The sequence below is a fragment of the Anguilla anguilla genome, chromosome 3 (genome assembly GCF_013347855.1).
Source record: "Anguilla anguilla isolate fAngAng1 chromosome 3, fAngAng1.pri, whole genome shotgun sequence".
Taxonomy (NCBI): domain Eukaryota; kingdom Metazoa; phylum Chordata; class Actinopteri; order Anguilliformes; family Anguillidae; genus Anguilla; species Anguilla anguilla.
Window position 1 is genome coordinate 3187443 of NC_049203.1, and position 20414 is coordinate 3207856.

The following is a 20414-nucleotide window of genomic DNA, read 5'->3' on the forward strand; positions in this document are numbered from 1 at the left end:
TCACACGTTTTATTGTAAACGCAACCGAAACGACACCGCAATTAAATGTGACTGAACGTGTCAGACCATTCACTGTGGGCGGGACTTTCGTGGAAGCTCGTGCAGATTGCCCTCTGTTATCACGAGGATGTTTGTGTACATCATGCAAAATATGCACTGAGCAGTGCAGCCAACTCTTTTCCCAGAAAAAATGTGGCTACAAAGCTTCAGACTAGCGGCTACACAGTACAATATCCAGTGTTAAATCAACTCTTACAGAGTACATATTGCCCCTGTTGGACCCCTATGTACTCTGTCAGAGTTGAATTAACACTGGGTATAAGGAGCGAGTGAAATCCATTAGCTGATACGAAAGACACAAAAAAAAACAGTGCATTTGTCACAAGCCTGTGCAGCTTGGCGATCCGCTAAGAATCTAGAGTTCAGAGGAAGGGTTGAAAGGGCATCTTACCATTATTCTCTGTGCAATTCCTGGTAAAAAAAAAAAAAAAGTATCATGAAGTGCGACAGAGCTGGACTTTGTGGAATTTTCTGCTGCTGCTGATGTGCTTAAAGCGGCAGGCTACACATTTACCGTTCGGATTTCGCCGCCTTTTAATGATTTGCTCGACGTGAACTCGGTAGCATCTTCCCGTCGGGCATGTGTAATCAGCGTGCCATTGTGGAACTTCGTGACCACGGGGGAGCGGCGTTTGGGTGCAGGGTTCGACCGGGGTGGCACCACCCTGGGAGTTCCCGTGAGGTCGTCCAGCCCTTTTGGTTTGGTTTTGCGTGCCTCGCAGGATTCTCCGCTTGAGCTGAGCTCCCGTCCCGTGAGAGCGTGGAGCCCGCCAAGAAAGCCGACGGCGCCCGTGAGAACGCTCGCGCAAGAGTGCGCACCAGCACGCACGCTAGCGCACACAAAAATAAACTGCAAGGAATATAAAAAGAACAAGAAAAAATTGTTTTGGTTTAACTTGGGGAAAGTAGAAAATTTTGCGTGCATAGGGGGGTGAGGTGCAGGGGAAGGATGGGGGTCACATGCACCGATAAACACCAACATATGTTGAAACTTATGCCCCCCTGCCCTGTGACAACAACAAGGCATCTCATTGCTATGTCACCAATGTACAGTGTAGTATCTGTAAAAATGTGAAAATTTAGAACATTTTCAATAGGTAAGAGTGTTTCTTTGACCCCTGTTGTTGTAATGCTTCACCTAAACTGTACCTAATAAAGCTGACATAACATTACCAGCCATGACTGGGTATAACAGCTTCTGATAAATGTGAAAACACATTTGAAGAAAATGTGCAGGCACTGCACATTGGTGCACTGGCCAAGTGTGAAAAGTGGGATATGTGTTGTCATCCAGGTCACAGGCTGTCGGTCACACACCGTATGTAACAGCGATTGTACTCCCCTGCATTAGAGTACGGGTTAAGAAAAGCCATTATTAAATGATGAAGCAACATCTGTCAGTCATTAGCCAGGGCCTTGTGCTGATCGTCAGCATTGCCCCCGTTCACCTCAGCGCATGTGCTGCCCGTGGGGTTTAAACTTTGACTGCGGCGATGTGATTAATCAGCAGCCTAATACCCTTTCGCCGTAAAATGAATTTTCCATTAGCGATGTAGGCAAAGAAATTGGGGAGGCAGCTGCGGGTGACAGCGTGTGGATGGGCCCCACGGTCGGGTATCTGTTCCAGTGTGTGGATGGGCCCCATGGTCTGGTATCTGTTCCAGTGTGTGGATGGGCCCCATGGCCTGGTGTCTGATAAGGCTCTGTTCCAGTGTGTGGATGGGCCTCACGGTCTGGTATCTGTTAAGGATCTGTTCCAGTGTGTGGTGGGCCCCATGGTCTGGTATCTGTTAAGGCTCTGTTCCAGTGTGTGGATGGGCCCCATGGTCTGGTATCTGTTAAGGCTCTGTTCCAGAGTGTGGATGGGCCTCACGGTCTGGTATCTGTTAAGGCTCTGTTCCAGTGTGTGGATGGGCCCCACGGTCTGGTGTCTGATAAGGCTCTGTTCCAGTGTGTGGATGGGCCTCACGGTCTGGTATCTGTTCCAGTGTGTGGATGGGCCCCATGGTCTGGTGTCTGATAAGGCTCTGTTCCAGTGTATGGATGGGCCCCATGGTCTGGTATCTGTTCCAGTGTGTGGATGGGCCCCATGGTCTGGTGTCTGATAAGGCTCTGTTCCAGTGTGTGGATGGGCCCCATGGTCTGGTATCTGTTCCAGTGTGTGGATGGGCCCCATGGCCTGGTGTCTGATAAGGATATGTTCCAGTGTGTGGATGGGCCCCATGGTCTGGTGTCTGATAAGGATATGTTCCAGTGTGTGGATGGGCCCCATGGTCTGGTGTCTGATAAGGCTCTGCTCCAGTGTGTGGATGGAACTCACGGTCGGGTATCTGTTAAGGCTCTGTTACAGTGTGTGGATGGGCCCCATGGTCTGGTATCTGTTCCAGTGTGTGGATGGGCCCCATGGCCTGGTGTCTGATAAGACTCTGTTCCAGAGTGTGGATGGAACTCACAGCCTGGTATCTGATAAGGCTCTGTTCCAGTGTGTGGATGGGCCCCATGGTCTGGTGTCTGATAAGGCTCTGTTCCAGTGTATGGATGGGCCCCATGGTCTGGTATCTGTTCCAGTGTGTGGATGGGCCCCATGGTCTGGTGTCTGATAAGGCTCTGTTCCAGTGTGTGGATGGGCCCCATGGTCTGGTATCTGTTCCAGTGTGTGGATGGGCCCCATGGCCTGGTGTCTGATAAGGATATGTTCCAGTGTGTGGATGGGCCCCATGGTCTGGTGTCTGATAAGGATATGTTCCAGTGTGTGGATGGGCCCCATGGTCTGGTGTCTGATAAGGCTCTGCTCCAGTGTGTGGATGGAACTCACGGTCGGGTATCTGTTAAGGCTCTGTTACAGTGTGTGGATGGGCCCCATGGTCTGGTATCTGTTCCAGTGTGTGGATGGGCCCCATGGCCTGGTGTCTGATAAGACTCTGTTCCAGAGTGTGGATGGAACTCACAGCCTGGTATCTGATAAGGCTCTGTTCCAGTGTGTGGATGGGCCCCATGGTCTGGTGTCTGATAAGGCTCTGTTCCAGTGTGTGGGTGGAACTCACAGCCTAGTAACCACGTAGAGATGGAGCCCTTCATCTCCCATCATGCCCGAGGAGCAGAAAAACTTTTGTTTGAACAGGAAGGTGCATCCAGCGGTCAGCCCGCGGTGGAAGACGTGAGCGAAGCTGTCAGGTTTTTGGTTTTTGAGGGAAAGGGACGCCCGGCGGATGTCAGAGCCAGAGGAGACATTTACACTCTTTCGCGGCGGGCTGCCTTGACGGGAGACGTTTGAAATTTATGACAGGGCGCGGCGGTAAAGCGCGGCTCAGACACGCTGAAAATAACTAACCTCCGCCCGCTGAGCGCGATGTACGGGTGCAGGGCGCGGGTGGGGGGGGCGCGGGTGGGGGGGGGGGGGTTTGGATCAGGAGGGGTCACGGCACCACCACCAGGGGGGTCAAACGCTCGCACCGCTAACGAGCTAAAGGTCAAGGGTCGCGATAAAAGCCGCGCCCCGGGGCCAGGACGGAGCAGGGACTTCTGGGATAGCGAGATGACTCACTCTCCACCACGTTTTTTTTTTTTCTTCTTTTTTTTTTTGTGTGCGCCGTGAATCACGTTGAGTCGTTACTTCAGGCCCTCGGCTGCAGTTCGTTAAACATTAACGGAACATCTCCGCGGCGCGAATGGATCGCGTTCACCTTCACGTTCACCTTGCGTTTCTCTCCTCTCTTTTTTTTAAAGGAAGAGCAGACAGGTCACCTTCGTTTTATGCATTTTTTAACTTTAATAAGATGGCGGTGAAAGTAGAGAGGGATACAGGCAGAGATGTGATCACAATGCAGGACAGCAATGGAGGGAAGCCAAGCCCCCAACCGCACGGCATGGGGGTCGGGGGGGTGGGTGAGATTTGTGCATGGATTGACAGTCGGCCACCCTGTGGACTGTGCCAAAATTTCAATTCCTCATTTTCAAAAACAGAATACCAAGAGGATCAGCTCTTTTCGCATCGCATTTAAAACAGAATCGCACGGTACAAGCAACCTGTGATACTCGTGAATCCTACATATGAGCTAGCACCTCCACAGATTGACACCAACGCATTCTGAAGCGTATGCCCCCAGCCCCGAGTCAGCAAAATTGCCCTTTCTTCAAAGGTTCCCTTTTTTATTTGAGCATATGAACCCCATCCCCCCCCCCCCCCCCCACCAAAAAAAAAGTAAGCGCGTGGCCGTGATCTTCAAATGGACTAACTGGAATCTAGATTACAATCTCTGCTGCCATTGTTTTCTGAACATAACAGAAGAGACCACTTGAACATAAGACCACAGTCTGCGAGTTTATTATATTTTAACATTTTACCCACAATTACCCAGGGTACCCTTCACTGCTAATTGCCTTATATGCTCCCATTGTTCTGTGACGATGAATCATTTCCTGCTTGCATCAGACGCTTAACTGTTTCTGTGCACTGTTTTGAGCTGAATAACAAAACTACCATACGGACTTCAGTTAAAAAGATGCGTCTTCTTGTGCTGGCTCCATGAAGAGGAGTGTGGGGGGGGGGGGATGTCAGCATTAACATCTAAGACCAAAAGACCACTTTATGCAAGAAGCCCACAGTGTCAAAGTCCTGAAACAGAAGATTCATTTTCTAACTGCAGTTTCACGACTGTAAATGGATATGAAATCACTGTATTGCTCAAAGCTAGACTGCTCTCTAGTATGACTGAGAGAAATCTAGAGGAGACTGAGCGAAATCTAGAGGAGATTGCCATGGAAGAAGAAGAGGAAGATGGAAGATCACTCAAGCACATTGCTTTATTGATAACTCACATTCAGTTGACAAATACAGCAGAATGACATTATAATGCTTTATCTCTGAGTGGACGCAGAGGGAGGGAAAGTGTGTGTGTGTGTGTGTGTGTGTGTGTGCGATTATACGTGTGTGCATGTGTGTGTGTGTGTGTGTGTGTGTGTGAGGGAGAGAGATGAGATGGGAGCTTACATCACTGTTTATATGTCATCTCTCCTATTGGTCCCAAGTACTGTCCATCAGAGTAGACATAGAGAGGAAATCTGTGTGTGTATATGTGCACGTGTGCATGTGTGTGTTTCCATATGTGTATGTGTGTGTGTGTGTGTGTGTGTGTGTGTGTGTGCGTACATGCATATGTGTGCACAAGTGTGTGTGTGTGGGTATGTTAGTGGGTATGGTCACTGGATAACAAATGACCATCATTGACCTCTTGAACCAAGAAGGCTGACTTGTCACTTCACAGGATCATTTCAGCTCCTCAGACGAAGCTGAGGGTGTGTCTGAACCCTCTGGGGTCTCCTCCTAGACACAAAAAACAACAGAAATAACAGTATCGTGTCATCATTACACTCTGTTATAATCCTAAGTGTTATCCCCCAGTACATTTTCATTTTGAAATCTAGAGAGATTTTCAGAGAGTTGAGTATGCAAAGATCGGTTTCTGGGGCACAGAAGAGATGAGGTGGTAGTGGAAGAAAGGAAGATACATTTTTTTTTTAGTATTGGAATGCGCCCAGGGACAATATCAAGACAGCATCTGCCAATCACTGCCGGTTTTGTTCGTTATGCTGTTACCAACGTGCCCTGTGATTGGTGGGGAACATATGAGAAAAGAGATGATGCCAACGTTCCTGTCCTGTGGTCATGTGACCAGTGTGAAGGACACATCAGCCATTTTCTCACCTTCAGCTTCTCCAGGTCTGACCGTCCAGGCAGAGACTTCTGGGGAGTGTGGAAGGCCTGGAGTGGAGTGGAGTGAAAGAGTTTATCGAACAAAATCTGTCTGAACGAGATTCATACCACTTTAAAGGATATCCATTACAGTGGTAAGAGCTGGATTAAGCTCCATACAAATTTAAGCCAATTCAGGACACAAAATTACATTTCCGTTCAACAAATGGACCAAAAATAATCTCCCTGGAACATCATACGCATTTGTTGTGGGTCTGACCCAGAATACCCTGCGAGCTATTATACTTTATTTAAACCTAATAGCGCACAGATAAATTTATACTGAGTTTTTTTTCTTCTGGGAGTTGGTCGATCAGATACCGACGTAAACAGTCTTATCTCTGCTCAGCCCTGACAGGCATTTTACAATTCATGAATTGCATTTCAATTTGTTTCCTGAATTGAATGAATTGATATGGAATTCATCCCAGCCTTTACTGTAGTGACAGACATTCAACGTGTTTGTAAATGTGCCAAATAAGCTCCCGTCTTTGTCTTCGGATAATTTAATTTGCTTTTACTATCTTATTATTTCATCTTATTTATATAGACGCAATGAAAAGCAAGTCAAAAAGTCACTGTGTTAAAACATTTTAAAGATAAACCTTACAGTTACACATAATGGAAAAATACTTATTTCGAGAGGATGAGAACTCATTTTAAACAAGACCAGGTTAAAACCTAGCATATGGCTGGACCTAACACACGTGATCCGGCCGACCAATGGTGTAACTTCATAACTGGGCCGACCAATGGTGTGGTGTAACTTCATCACTCAGTCAGTCAGTCAGTCAGTCAGTCACAGATCTGGGGGTGATCTCAGAAAATGCTTTTGTGAGTTAATGAACAGAGCAGAGCAGAGCAGAAAGATAAACTGTGATTCTCAATGACCAGAGAAAACAGAGGGAACCTGCCTAGTGTTTTTATAATCAATCAAAGGCACAAAGAAACTTGAGCTGTAACTGCTGTGAAAATTCCACAGTGTTATCTGCGGTTACCAGCCGCAAAGGAAACAAACTGCCACAAATTAAATCAAACTCACAGAGAAAAAAATACAGAAAAAAGTTAGGGTAGAAGAAGGGGAAGGGGAAGACAATCTCACTCTGTCTGCATGTCCTGGAGTTTGGCTAAACATTGTATGCTCTGAACATTACATGAACTGTAACAGCAAATTATATTAATTAAAATATTGTCATTAATATATGAAATATACAGTTAATGTTCCAAGAAAGCAGATATTTCCAATGTATTTTCCAAAAACATACAATGTAATTTCAAAAAACTTACAATGTATTAAATATATATATATATATATATATATATATATATATATATATATATATATATACATTCTTTTAAAAACATGCATGTGACTTGGAAAGAGAAAGAGGGAAGTTCACCTTCTTGGCTTGCTGGACCTCCTCCGTGGACTTGGATCTGTTGCTTTTCATGATCTGTTTCTGTGGGGAGGTGGAGGAACACTGAGGAGAAACAGGAAACAGGAAACAGGAAACAGCAGGTGGAAATAGGAAACAACAGGTGAAAACAGGAAATAGCAGGTGGAAACAGGAAAAAAAACAGGTGAAAACAGGAAACAGCAGATGGAAATAGGAAACAGCAGGTGGAAACAGGAAACAGTAGGTCTGCATGTGTGTGATGTTGACAGATGGCACTTTACCATGAAAGGTGAGCACAGGTGAGCTTAGGAGGAACACCTATGACCAGGTGTGCTTAACAATTGCATCAACCTCCTGGCAGGTCTTCATTGAATATCAGATATTTTCTCATATTTCCCTCAGAAAATAATAATGCAGCTATAATAAACTTAAACTCAACGAACAACATTCTTCATCTCATAGCTTTCATCTACAATGTGTCTATGTTGACCATTGTATGAAAATTAAGACATGGAAGTGGGTTCCTCAACATTTCCTTTCCTAGGGCTGCTTTTCCTAGATAGGTTTGCCGAAAGGAGAAGCAATAGCTCTGCATTCCAGGAGGAAAAATCTTTTGTGCCCCCCCTTTTTTCATGATCCACCTGAAAGCACTAACTGACACTCACTTCATTTACCTTCGGATCCATGGTTGTACTCTCAGATGGTTGCCTTGGAGACGCTGGTTCGGGACGAGCCGGGAATTGGAATCGTACTTCAGTTGAAACTGCCTGTGGAAGACAGATCATGTTTTTTTTTTTTTTTTTTGGTTACTGCTTCAGAAGCTGTCAGTGCTCATTGATTTGTATCAGTGAGTGCATGCAGTTGCGCTCAGTCTCCTCTAGATGGTGCTCTTGCCTCAGCTGAATCTTCCAAGGCTGCGGGCGCTACAAATCTTCCTGCATCCTGCTCGCCTGTGAAGCATCTTCACGACAGAAGCCTGCATACAATCAGCATTCGTCCTTGAATTTGACTTGTAAATGAGAACATTTTCACACTTTTTCTACACAAGCTCAATTTGGTGAGTTTGTTTTTAGTGACAGTTAGTCCTCGGATTCTATTCAGTGTGCTATGAGTATGCTATCCAGGTAAAATGGAGTTGAGTTTAACTGAATTCTGGTCCATACTGCTTAACTGGGGGGGGGGGTGGGGGGGGGGTCATTTCATAGTCATTGCCCCATGCTCTTCTGAAGCCTCCACTTCCCAATGTTCCACTGGGATCATCCAATCGGAAATAATCATAGCTCTTCCAGTCCTCCAGGCTGCTCAGTGCCAGCCTCAGAGGAGAGCACATCAGCAGAATGGCAATGCTCCGTCGCCTCGGAGACAATCGCCGTGGCAATGGTGCCTTCTGATCCAGGGAGCTCCCCACACCCAGGTTTAAAGGCATCCAGGGGCCCCATCATTATTTTTTTATATATATACCTTTTTTTTTTTAAAAGGTTTTGTATTTTGAAGTAGTTTCTATATATATACAAACTAATGGTCCAGGACAGTGGTGCCCAATCATGTGCCCTGGAGGAGCATGCAGGTTTTAATTCCAGCCAATCACTTCACCTCCTGATTTCACTGATTAGTTCCCTCCTCTCTGGTTCAAGGCGTGTTAATGAGCGAAATCAGCAGGTACAGTGATTGGCTGGAATCAAAACCTTCATACTCGCCACCTTGGCACACGAGTGCACACACATTATGAAGACAAACACACGGGTTAAGCAGGCCTAACCGAGCTATACAGAAGCCGTTTTGGCATTACCCAACGCTACAGGGGTGTCGGCGGGGGGTCCCGAGCCCCCCCCCCGGCCTGATCTTTTTTTGGGGAGCCTCCGGGGCGTGGAGGAGAACGGCGTCCCAGAAAGAGCAGCTTCCTGTGCACGACGGGGGCGCGGCGGGGGTGCGGGGCGACTTTTTAGCCACCGCCTCGGGAATAATGCATGAGGGGCACGCGGGAGGGCCCTGTCCCATCGAGCAGAGACAGCCGGGGGGGGGGCGGAACATTCTACACCCCCCCGCAGCGAAGTGACGCTGCCAGGAAGTGAGCTGGTGCCACTGCTGTCCTCTGTGTCTCTTCCACCGCACAGAGCACGGCCAGCCACAGTACATTACTAAATTACTCTGCATTACACTATAGCACAGTACATTACACTGCAGTATATTACACTAGATTACATTACACTACAAGACACTACACTACATTACACCGCACGACACCACTACATTACATTGTACTGCAGTACACAACATTACACTACATTACACTACAGTACACTACATTACACGACAGTATACAACATTACACTACAGTACACCACATTATACTACAGTACACTACATTACACCACAGTACACTACATTACATGACAGTACACAACATTACACTACAGTACACTACACTAGATTACATTACACAACACTACACGACTACACTACATTATACTACAACACATTATGCTACAGTACATTACATCACTACATTCTGTTTCATTAAAAATTTTGAAATCCATTTAAATTTTATTTAATTTCACTTTATTTTCGACTCAATTATCTGTCGTGAAAAATTCTGTCGGTGAGGTTCAACATACCAAAAAAAAAAAAAAAACGTTTAATGACACCACAAAACGTGTTAAGTGATACGCTGCTCAGCGTGCAGAAGGAGAAATAAGAACGGAGAGGCCTAATAGGGTGAATCAGCAGCAGGAGCTGAACCGCTGCACACTCATTAAATCAAGCGCAGGACTCGAGAACCTGCACATGAAAGGAAGTGGCGGGAGGCTGGCGGAGAGGAGTTTCGAGACTGCGTGGGATTGGGCGCGTGATTCACACAGGGTTTGTTAGAACCTGCCTGCTCTCTCTCTCTCTCTCTCTCTCTCTCTCTCTCTCTCTCTCTCTCTCTCTCTCTCTCTCTCTCTCTCTCTCTCTCTCTCTCTCTCTCTCTCTCTCTCTCTCTCTCTCTCTCTCTCTCTCCCTCCCTCCCTCTCTCTCTCTCTCTCTCTCTCTCTCTCTCTCTGGGGAGGTTGCAGGTTCGATCTCTGGCTGTGGCATTGCAGTTGCACCCTTAACCCTTTGAAGAGCAGGATTTTTTTGTCTTCTAAATTCTAAACCAGCGTTCTAGAACTCCACTGTTTTCAGTCACCAGCACTGATTGTGACATCAGCATTAGAGTGTTCAGCACTTAACCTGGAATGGCTTCAGTAAACATATCCAGCTGTGGATTGCATTTAGAAGTGTAATCTGTGTATTGTAATTTGGAAATACAATATCAATCTTAGAAATGCATTCTGTAGATTTTGCATCTCGTTGGTCAGCGAAAGAGTGGTTTTCTCCACTACGTATCACAGATACGCTGTCTTCATTGCACGATCATTTATCTTTCCGGTTATCTCTTGAGGAAACCAGCGACGGCAACTTGATCGCCGACTCGGGGGGGTCGAACTCCCGTCGTGGACTCACAACGGACTGGATGAAGCGGTGTCACGTGGTACAAAGAACCAGACCGAGAATAAAAAGGAAAAGTTCTGTCCCGTGGATCTGCCGGGACGAGCGCTTGCGGAATAGAAGGCATTCCATTTATAGACGGCGTCATGCGAGCGGAGCCGCAGTCGGTTCCGATAAAAGATGCGGAGACGAGATGCCGGAGACGTTGGCTAAACGCCAATAAATGACTGTGCCGGACGGACGGTTCCGTGCGTTTCAGCAGTCTAAATTTAAAAGGCGCGCAGACTCTGGAGGCTTGTGCCTGTTCGCCTTTCCCAGGCAATTATGCCCCGAATATTAGACCAAAATGTCTTTATGGACTCCAGCTAATATTAAATTAAATCAACTAAAATAATATGCGTCGGTTTTGGGGGGAGAGAGGGAGGCATGTCACGCACAATATTTTCATCAGAGACTAGCTTGCGTACTTGTGAGACTTGACGTTCGACTACGCGAGACCATGTGGCCCAGCAGTGTATCTCCCCCCAAATTTTAAATGAAACCTACGTCTATAACTGAAATGCATTATTTGATATGTGGTGCAGAGATCTGGTTGGGGTGGGGGTTTGGACTCAAGCATGCGGTGCATGGACCTGGTTTGGGTGGGGGTTTGGGTCCACTGATTAAGGCAGGGGGGTCCTCAATCTTATCCAGAAAGGGCCGGTGTGGGTCCAGGCTTTTGTATTAACCAAGCAGAAGGCCTGATACCTGATTCTACTAATCAACCACTACAGTCTTTGCTAAGGACCTTGATTAGTCGAGTGTGGTGCGTAACTGCTTGGCTGAAACCGGCCTTTTCTGGCTAGGACTGAGGACCCCTGGGTGAAGGAGCTGGACTGTATTAGCTAATCAGACCAAGGTTTAAAAGGGTGCTTCTCCTCACAGTGGGCGTCTGAGACCAGAATCCACAAGAGCGAGAGAGAGAGAGAGAGAAGAACAACAAAAGAACTGAGCTGAAAATCTTCTGAGCTGTTTGGTTTATTTTGTCTCTGTTATTTTATTTTAGTTATTTAATTGGTTTCCCATAGCCCATGAGGGTGAAAGGAGAAGACTTTCTGTTGCTTGTTTATTTAAAAAACATTTTCTCAGTTTGGACTGCCAGATTTAGAACTTGTCCAAACCAGACACCACCACCATGCACATATAGACGACATAGGGAAAAATTAAAGTTTGATCATAACATGGGGGGAGAGGGGGAGGCAACCCTACTCTGAAAAAATTAAATTTTCATCCCTCCATGTGACCAGTTATTCTGTCCCTCCCAGGGGAGTCACGCCGTATGTGACAGTCTGGATGAGAGCAGAATTCCTTATAAGGCGGATGGGTCTGGAGAACGGAATTTTAAATGGAATATTAAATTAATGGGAATATTAATGGGAATTTTACTGTGAGGGAATTTTGTTCTGCAGGGAAAAAGCGCTGCCAGATCTTCAGTGACTCACACCTCCCCTGCCCCAGCCTCATATAGCGCCCAGCACACACACAGCAGGCACTGCAGTGCAGCGTTATGAGATTGCAGGTTTAAATCCAACTGCTTTGGCACACACGAGCAACGGTGCTTAAGCCAAATCATTTCAGTAAATACCTGGCTGTTAAATGGATTGCATGCTAAAGTGTGACCTGTGTACAAGTTACTCTGGATACGATTGTCTGCTAAATGCTAAAAAAAAACCCAGGTATGCACATATCTTCTTGAGTAGCCCGAGCCTGGCTAAAATCTCCCAAATACATACATTATTGTTTTTATTTATTGCACTGTACCCTCCCACCTTCTACTGCAGCAGTGTCCCACCTGGGATTCAAACCTGTGACCTCCAGGCCCACAATGCACTAGCATTCGAAAGTTGCACCGCGTGTGGCTGAGATCAGATCCCATGGAGGAGACGTGAAATGGGATCAGAGAACGAGTTTCAGGGAGACTGACGAGCAGCCCTCCGGGTGACGCACGCGCTCACTGGGCACCTCTGAAAGTGGGGGGGGGGGGGGATCACTGCCCCTGCTCCCCAGCCACTTCTCGCCTCACTTGCCTTACGGGGGCCGCGCCAGAGCGAGCCACCGTCGCCATGACAACGCAGAGGCACCTGGGGAAGTGAGAGGAAGGTGATGTTTGGGGTCCCACTGGGGGGTGGGGGTTGGGGGCGGGGGGTGGGATTTCCCCAAGGGGGACTCTGTGCTGTAGGAAAGATTGACTTCCGCTAACCCTCCCACTAGATGCTGTGAAGCTGAGCCAATCAGACGGACCGTAATACCCCATGTGACTTCCTTCCATTTAAAACACAAGCTGCTGCGTTGGCACCCTTGAGCAAACGTACTTAACTGGAATTGCTTCAGTAAATATCCAGCTGTACTGTATAAATGGATTGCATGGACAAAGAATTTACCATAAGCCAGTGGCAACCAACCCGGTTCCTGGAGATCTAGCATCCTGAAGGTTTTAAATTCAGCCTTAATTTGGCACACCTGACGCTACTATTTAGCAGCTCAACAAAGATCTTCAGCTGCTGAAGGAGGGGTGCTTCGTCAGGCTTGGAGTCAAAACCTACAGGACGACAGATCTTGCTGCGTAAGCTGCCACTAAAGTACGAAATGTAGACCGATTCAGTCTCAAATCTCTAAGAGGGAGCGCTGGAAACCGACAATGAGCATCGATAATGAGCATGACCCCCCCCCCCCACACACAATCATGAGGGGTCTCTAAAGACAAGGCGTCTCAGAGGACAAGTCTGACTGCGCACGTGAGAGTGAGAATCCATCAGCTTCCGCGCAGACAGGCTGTCAAAACCCGCAGTTTATCTCCACCGCGGGAAGCTGTATTTCAGCCCCAATTGAGCACGCTCCTTAAATTTATTTATTTTTTTTCTGTCTGCTGGTTATGAGGGAGGTATTGGAAATCCATTTCTCAGACATTCCCCTGGGGCTCCCACCACTGACACCGCATTCTTCTGGGGGGGGGGGCACATCCCTTCAATCTCTCCGCCTGACTGAGCCAACGACAGCCAAGGTGACACGGCGGTGAGGAAGTGGGGGGGCGGGGGGGGGGGCATCCACACAGAGAGGAAGACACGGCTGTGCAATTATGCCAAGGAAAAGACTTCTGCCCAGAGTGCTTACTAACTCCAGATCCCAGCCCCGCGCCCCCCCCCCTGCCGCCCCCCGCCCCCACACACATATGGCTAAGTGGCAAAAAGTATAACGATTAGAGAACTGGGCTTCTAACTCAAAGGTTGCAAGGTTGCAGGTTTGATTCCCAGCTGAGGTGCTGCTGTGGTGCTTAACCTGATTTGCTTCTGCACAATATCTCACAGTATAAATGGGCTGCCTGTAAAAAGATTAAGGTGTGTGGCTCCCAATATTTGCAGTTTTGTTTTGGCAACAAGAAATGTTTTACACAAACCTTCCCTTGGTTGTCTTTCTGCATCCACCTACCCCCCATTATAAGTCACTCTGGATAAGTGTGTCTGCTAAATGCCTAAAATGTTAAATAAAGCAGTCAAGCAGAGCATCAGTTTGTCCAAGATATATTAACCGATTTATCTAGTGCATATTTCAGTGCAGCGAAGCGAAGTCATCCAGGGCAAGTTCCTCTTGTACAGGAGGTTCCAAACACTGCTTCATTGGTGTAATTCACTTCATGGCCATGACCCACAGGAGACAAGCCGCATCAATCCTCCAATGCAGTAAAACTAAAACCAGTCCATAACCATAAAAAATAGTATTTATGCCTCATAATAAACACCGACCTTTCCCAGCTCACAGTGGACCCATAACCCAAACCACGTTCAGTTTCCCTGACATGTGCATTACAACACTACTTTATATTACATTTATTTGCCAGACACTTTTATCCAAAGCAACGTACAATAACTACATACCAAAGGTCATTGGAAGAAAAACAAACCACAGGTCCAATAAGATACAATACTAATTATGTACCAGTTCACATTCATAGCCATGAACACAGTAAGCCCAGTTCACACAGTAAGCACAGGCTAGGTCAGAAAGTTACCCTAATTCAAACTAGGAGACATGACCATGAGCTTGAACACCAAGATAACGATACAAGTGCAATATAAATGCTGGATGTGCTACTACAGTAGATCATTTTTTTAAAATGTTTTATTCTTTATTGCCCATTACATATTAGATCAGTAAGTACCTGGGGCATAACAGGTGTCCTCAATACAGGTAAATATTACAAAAAGGCCACGCCCACAACGCAACTATGGAGGCCAGGATGCATGACCACGCCCCTTCTTTTCCGCTAATAATACAGCCTACGTTTCTTCACTCTGACTTCCTATTTTACCAGCCAGTTTAATACCGCAGATTACAGCCTGCCCAACCACTTTTGTATATTTACTCAGATATATTCCCCATTTCCTGTCTACTACACAGAGCTTATATTTAACTGCTATTTAACCACTAATACCAGCCTGGTCATGGGAGGACAGGCTTACTCTCTATAGCATCCCAAGATGTCTTCCCACTGGAGAGTTATTTCTCGCTGTTGTTTTGAGAGGTTTTTTTTTTTTGAAGCCCAGCCCAAATTTTTCTTATATCCAGTTTTTTTTTCTGCAAAGCAGTTTTTGTGATAGCATCTCAGTAAAAAAGCACTACTCGGGTAAAACTGAATTGAATGCAGACTTGTTCGATAGCTCATACCGCTCACATCACAGCTAATTGCATCATGATTAATCGTTATTAACCGTATCATGTCATTATAAATTAAGAGGAATCGTACTGCATCTTATCACTGTTTGAAGTATCACTTCTGTATCGTATTGCGATCAATTTGTATTGTTAAACCCCTACTTATCACACCTCAGTCAGCCAGTCAGGCTCACACAGACCTGAGTCAGAGGAAGGCACTTTATGTGCAGCTCAGCAGGCGGACTTGCAGCCCCTGATCGGGGAGAGGGGGGGGGGGGGGTGAAGGGGGGGTCACCGCTGGTGTGAAATGAGACTGTCATCCTGATGGACTGAATCCCCCGCCATCTCTGGGATATATCCGCACAAATTCAATCACATCGCCGGAGTTCAAGACGATGCATTAATAAAGCAGCCGTTTATTTTAAATTGCTTTTTAGTGGTCTTTAGCTCTCCTAGTCGCCATCAAGTACGAGGTGGAGGAGGCCAATAAAGGAATAAAAGAATCGTCTTTTCTCTGCTGATGCCAAGGATTTGAGTAGCAGCAGCGTGCACACACACACACACACACACATTTTAAGAGCGAAGCTCTTTTTAACTGCTGTCAAACGAAGTGCAAACAGAAATATGGCCGCAGCGTACACTAGACTTACGGCTGTAATTCTTGACAATTTTTTTTTTCCCCAGCGCCTTCGGACCAGAAAATTCATTACCACCTGTGAACGGAGATCTGTTTCTCAACGCCCTGCTGTTGCTGCTGTACCGTTCAGTGGCTCAGAGGCGATTGTGCGTTTAACGAGCTTGCGCGTGTTTACTTTATTTCCAAGCAAACACGTTCAAGTGTAACGAGACCGCATTTTTATTTCGACAGTTAATTTTATCGCAGATATAAACACGTGTGAACAGCCTTTGTAAATGCTTCTTTTTCGCTCGCTGGCATTGGGGCCCATCATCACCATCATCATCATCGTTATTACTGGAACAATCTGTTATTAATTACATGGATACGCGCAGTACAATGCAGAATGTGGCTATTCACAGGTGCGTAAAGCTAGCACTGTGTGCTACCTGTCAAGTCTCAGGAACCCCTCCCTCTCTTTCTCCCTCAGATCATTCCTCCATCCTTCCCTTCTCTTCCACCCAAACTCATCCCCCCCCCCCCCATTCCCCCTCCCATTCTCTTGTACTCCACCTCATCCCTTCATCCCTCTCTCCCTCCTGTACCACCCCACCCCATTCCTCCATCTCTCTCCTCCTTTTCTTCCACCCCATCCCTCCATACCCCATCTCTTCCATCCCACTCCATCCTCCCACCCTCCCCCTTCTCTTCTACCCCACCCCATCGCTCCATCCCCCCCTCTCTTCTACCCCACCCCATCGCTCCATCCCCTTCCCCCTTCTCTTCAACCCCACTCCATCCTTCCCCCTTCCCCTTCCCTTCTCCTCCACCTCATCCCTCCATCCCTCCCCTCTCTCTTCCACGGCGTGCGGACGCGCTCGTCGCTACGGCGAGGGACAGCAGTGACGGACAGCCGAGCGCGTTCCGCAGAAACGTCGCACGCGGCACGCCGGCGAGGAGCCCGGGGGAAACCACGCCCGCTTTCAAAACGCTTTTTATCCCTGACCGAGCGAGCGGCGATCTGAGGAAATATTAATCCACAAGAGGCACGCGACGTCCCTTCCTTAATTCTAAAATCTGAGCACGTGACTGGACTGGCTGTGCGCCACCTGCTGGTTGTGTTTGACGAGTACATCATTGTGGGGGATTGATGGCGGGACACGGGTTTAGCCAGAGGAGCTTTTCAACACCTGTGGAACGCATTTCGTTTTAAAAAATGACACATTCGTGAGTAAAAATACTCACAGAAATCAGTCTCCTCTGAAGGCATACCTGGCAGGTGCCCAGGATGTACGTTGTGTGTGTGTGTGTGTGTGTGTGAAAATGTACGTGTGTACGTGTGTGTGTGTGTGTGTGTGTGTGTGTGAAAATGTATGTGTGTGTGTGTGTGTGTCAGTGTGAGTGTGTGTGTGCGTGTGTGTGTGTGTGCTGTGCGTGTGTGTGGGAGGGGGGCTTGATGTGACAGGAAAGGATTTATGATTAAAGAGGCATCGACAAAATTAACCCTTAACAGCTATTACAAGTCAAAAGCTTACTTCACATGTACACACACACTCACAAATGCGCGCACACACACACACACACACACACAGCTCATTTTATCAATGTGGAAAGCCCAAGGACATCCTTCGTGTTATGGTTTAATACCTGCTTCACACCACAGTCATTTAGCCCTTCCCAGCAACACACTGCTCTTACAAGCTCATCTGTCTGCACACACGATAACGCTACTGTCTATGGTCACAGTACATGTATTTTTTTTTTTTTTTTTTTAAACAAATTTTGAGGAGGCACTACTTGACAAGATAAAAGTTTCAAATACGATCAGAGTAAGAGCGCAAGAGATGGAAGGTGATCTCAATTTTCTTAGGTGAATGTATCAGTGAAAATTATAATTATATCATTATAAATAAAATCACAACCACCATCATCATCATCATCATCACAGCCCTCACGTGAAGCAGCGGACAGTCGCCTTACCTTTCCAGTTTCTCTGAGCTCGTGGCGCTGGAACACCTGGGCGTGCGGTACCTGAACGCTGCGTGCGTGAGTGCGTGCGTGCGTGAGCGCGTGCGTGTGTGAGCTTCACGGCGGGAATGGCGGGAATGGCGGGAACGTTTCTCTCTCCGCTCCGTGCGCCGATGGCGGTGGTCACACGCAGACGGCTGGGCGGCGGCAACGACAGCGGCAGCGGCAACGACCACCGGAGAAGGAAGCAAGCCTGTCGAATGCACGCGGAGCGGGGAAAAAAAACCAAGCCTCACCTTCTTTCCCTCTCTCTCTCTCTCTCTCTGTACCCCTCCCTCCCGTTTTTCTCCCTCTCCCTCCCTCCCGTCTCTCTCTCTCTCTGGATGCACTGCTGGGCGGTTTAGTGTTCTAAATTCCACAGGCGCAGCCCTCTCGCTCTCTCTCACTCTCTCTCTCTCTCTCGATTCTTGCAGCCCATTCATAATTTTACAGGCACGGCAAGAGGTCCTCCTCCACCACCACCAACTCCCCCCCCCACCCCACCCATCACCAACCCTCCACCCGTCCCCCATTTCTTCTCTCTGAATACAGGTGAAAATGGATGTTTTTTTCCCCACTGGTGTATAAAGGACTGAATCAGGCATATGCATGCATGTATGTATGTATGTATGTATGGGTCTTTGTGTGTGTTTGTGTGTACTGTATGTGAGTCTGTGTTTGTGGAGGGTGGGTGTTGTGTACTGGTGTATGGTGTGGTGTGTGCGTGTGTGTGTGTGTGTGTCGGGAGGCCCAGCATTTAGCACTGTTGGTGGCTGGATCCTCTCTGTGTAGAGCTTGCATGTGTTTGGATGGGTTTACTCCGGTTTCCAGATTAAATATAGGTTAAATAATTTATTACTTTTTTTATCTGTTAAGGTCCTGTTCCAGTGTGTGGATGGGCCCCATGGTCTGGGATTCAGTTGGCCGGGACGACCACGTCTCACTGCTCACCAGCGACCCACACTGGTCAATCGAGGGATCGCGGTCTGCTTGCTCCGCTTTCGAAGTAGCACAAGCTCAGAGCACTGAACCTTCCCACGATCCTCGGCAACAGAATGCCATGCCACCCCTGATGGAGTCACGAGAGATAATGGGAAGCGCCGGTTCGGCTTGGCAGGGCAGGACAATCACATCTCTCGCTGTGAAGAACAGATGCCTGCCCCCCCCATTCCCCCCCCCCCCCCCCCCCCACTGCAGTGGCAACCCAATGTACCGCACTTCCGCAGAAACTCAACCTGATTGCGCCGAATTAATCAGACGGGTCGCCCGTGCGCTTTCGCTGAGATCAGACGTGACCGCGACGCATGTTTTCTGAGCATAAGGAGACGGACAAGAGCGCCAAAATCGTTACTGCCGGTCAGAAGAGCAACAGCGTGTGGGGCTCCGTTTCGGGCACCAGCTTAGCGTGGAACATTCTGCTACCGTACGCGGGGAATCGGCCGTCCCCCTCCCCTGTCACCGGACGGGCTCGCCGTCCCGCCGAGATCTGCCGGGAAAGCGTTGCCTTGGAAACAGCGGAGAACACACACACACACACACACACACAGTGAGGAACGTCTCGCTTTGATGACATCACAAGCCCATCCCCGGCTGCCCCCCCCCCTCCCCGTCCCGCTACAGAGAGGCCGGCCAGGTTAATTAGGCGTAGCCGAACTTCAAACGCTGCGGGACAACGGAGGGCGGCGGCCATCTTACGCAGGCCTTCAGCCTCACCCCCAGAGAGTACACAAGTTTTTTATTTTTCCAGGTTTTGCGTCCGTTTATTGGGTCCAGCGCCAGAGAAGAAATGAAATTCATCGAGGCCCCCGTCGAACTAGGACAGCAGACTGACACGGAGAGAGGGACACCCCACTGCACTCGATCACAGCAACCACGTGAGTGTTAACAAACAGTGCGATAATTTACACAGCCCAAAAAAAACAAAATGCAACAGCAATGCACTCCAAACAGCAAACACAGTGACTAAAAATTCTGATCAAAACTGAGTCATCTTCGCAAGGTCTGTCCCTCTCTCTCAGGTAGGTCCTGTCAAAATAGAACAAAAATGGAGAGCCAAGTGTTTTTCAAAATGATTGTTTGCTACAGGGTCTTGCGCTGTACATAAGAATCTCCTCTGGGTGCTTTGTCGCATAGACAGCACATTCCCTTACATACGCAATAGGATACAAACATCAAGTCAACAGCGGATATCTCGCCACGTTTAGCCTGAATAGCTTTACCGGTACGGAAGTGAGGAAATGAACGAACGTCTGCAGGATATCAGACGCGCGCAAAAGGAGAAGGACTGCAAGCACCTACCACCAGCTTTGATCCAAATAAATAGTGACATGGGGCTGTAATTCACAACCACATTTTGACCTCTGAACCAGTTGATTAATAAATTATACCTTTATAAAATAGATTTTCTGCCCCCCCCACCCCCCAC

At 47.7% G+C, this 20414-nt stretch overlaps 1 long non-coding RNA gene across 2 annotated transcripts; it reads right to left on the bottom strand.

Annotated features, from left to right (window-relative positions):
* Positions 1-4840: 4840 nt before the first annotated feature.
* LOC118222726 lies at positions 4841-18078 on the bottom strand. Of its 2 annotated transcripts, none has more exons than XR_004764314.1 (5): positions 17963-18078; positions 7875-7976; positions 7213-7293; positions 5765-5821; positions 4841-5383 (listed from the first exon to the last, which is right to left on the bottom strand). It is a non-coding gene; the product is annotated as an uncharacterized LOC118222726 (long non-coding RNA). The 2 variants fall into 2 exon arrangements; XR_004764313.1 differs by having other exon boundaries at positions 7884-7976; positions 17963-18077.
* Between the last annotated feature and the right edge of the window lie 2336 nt (positions 18079-20414).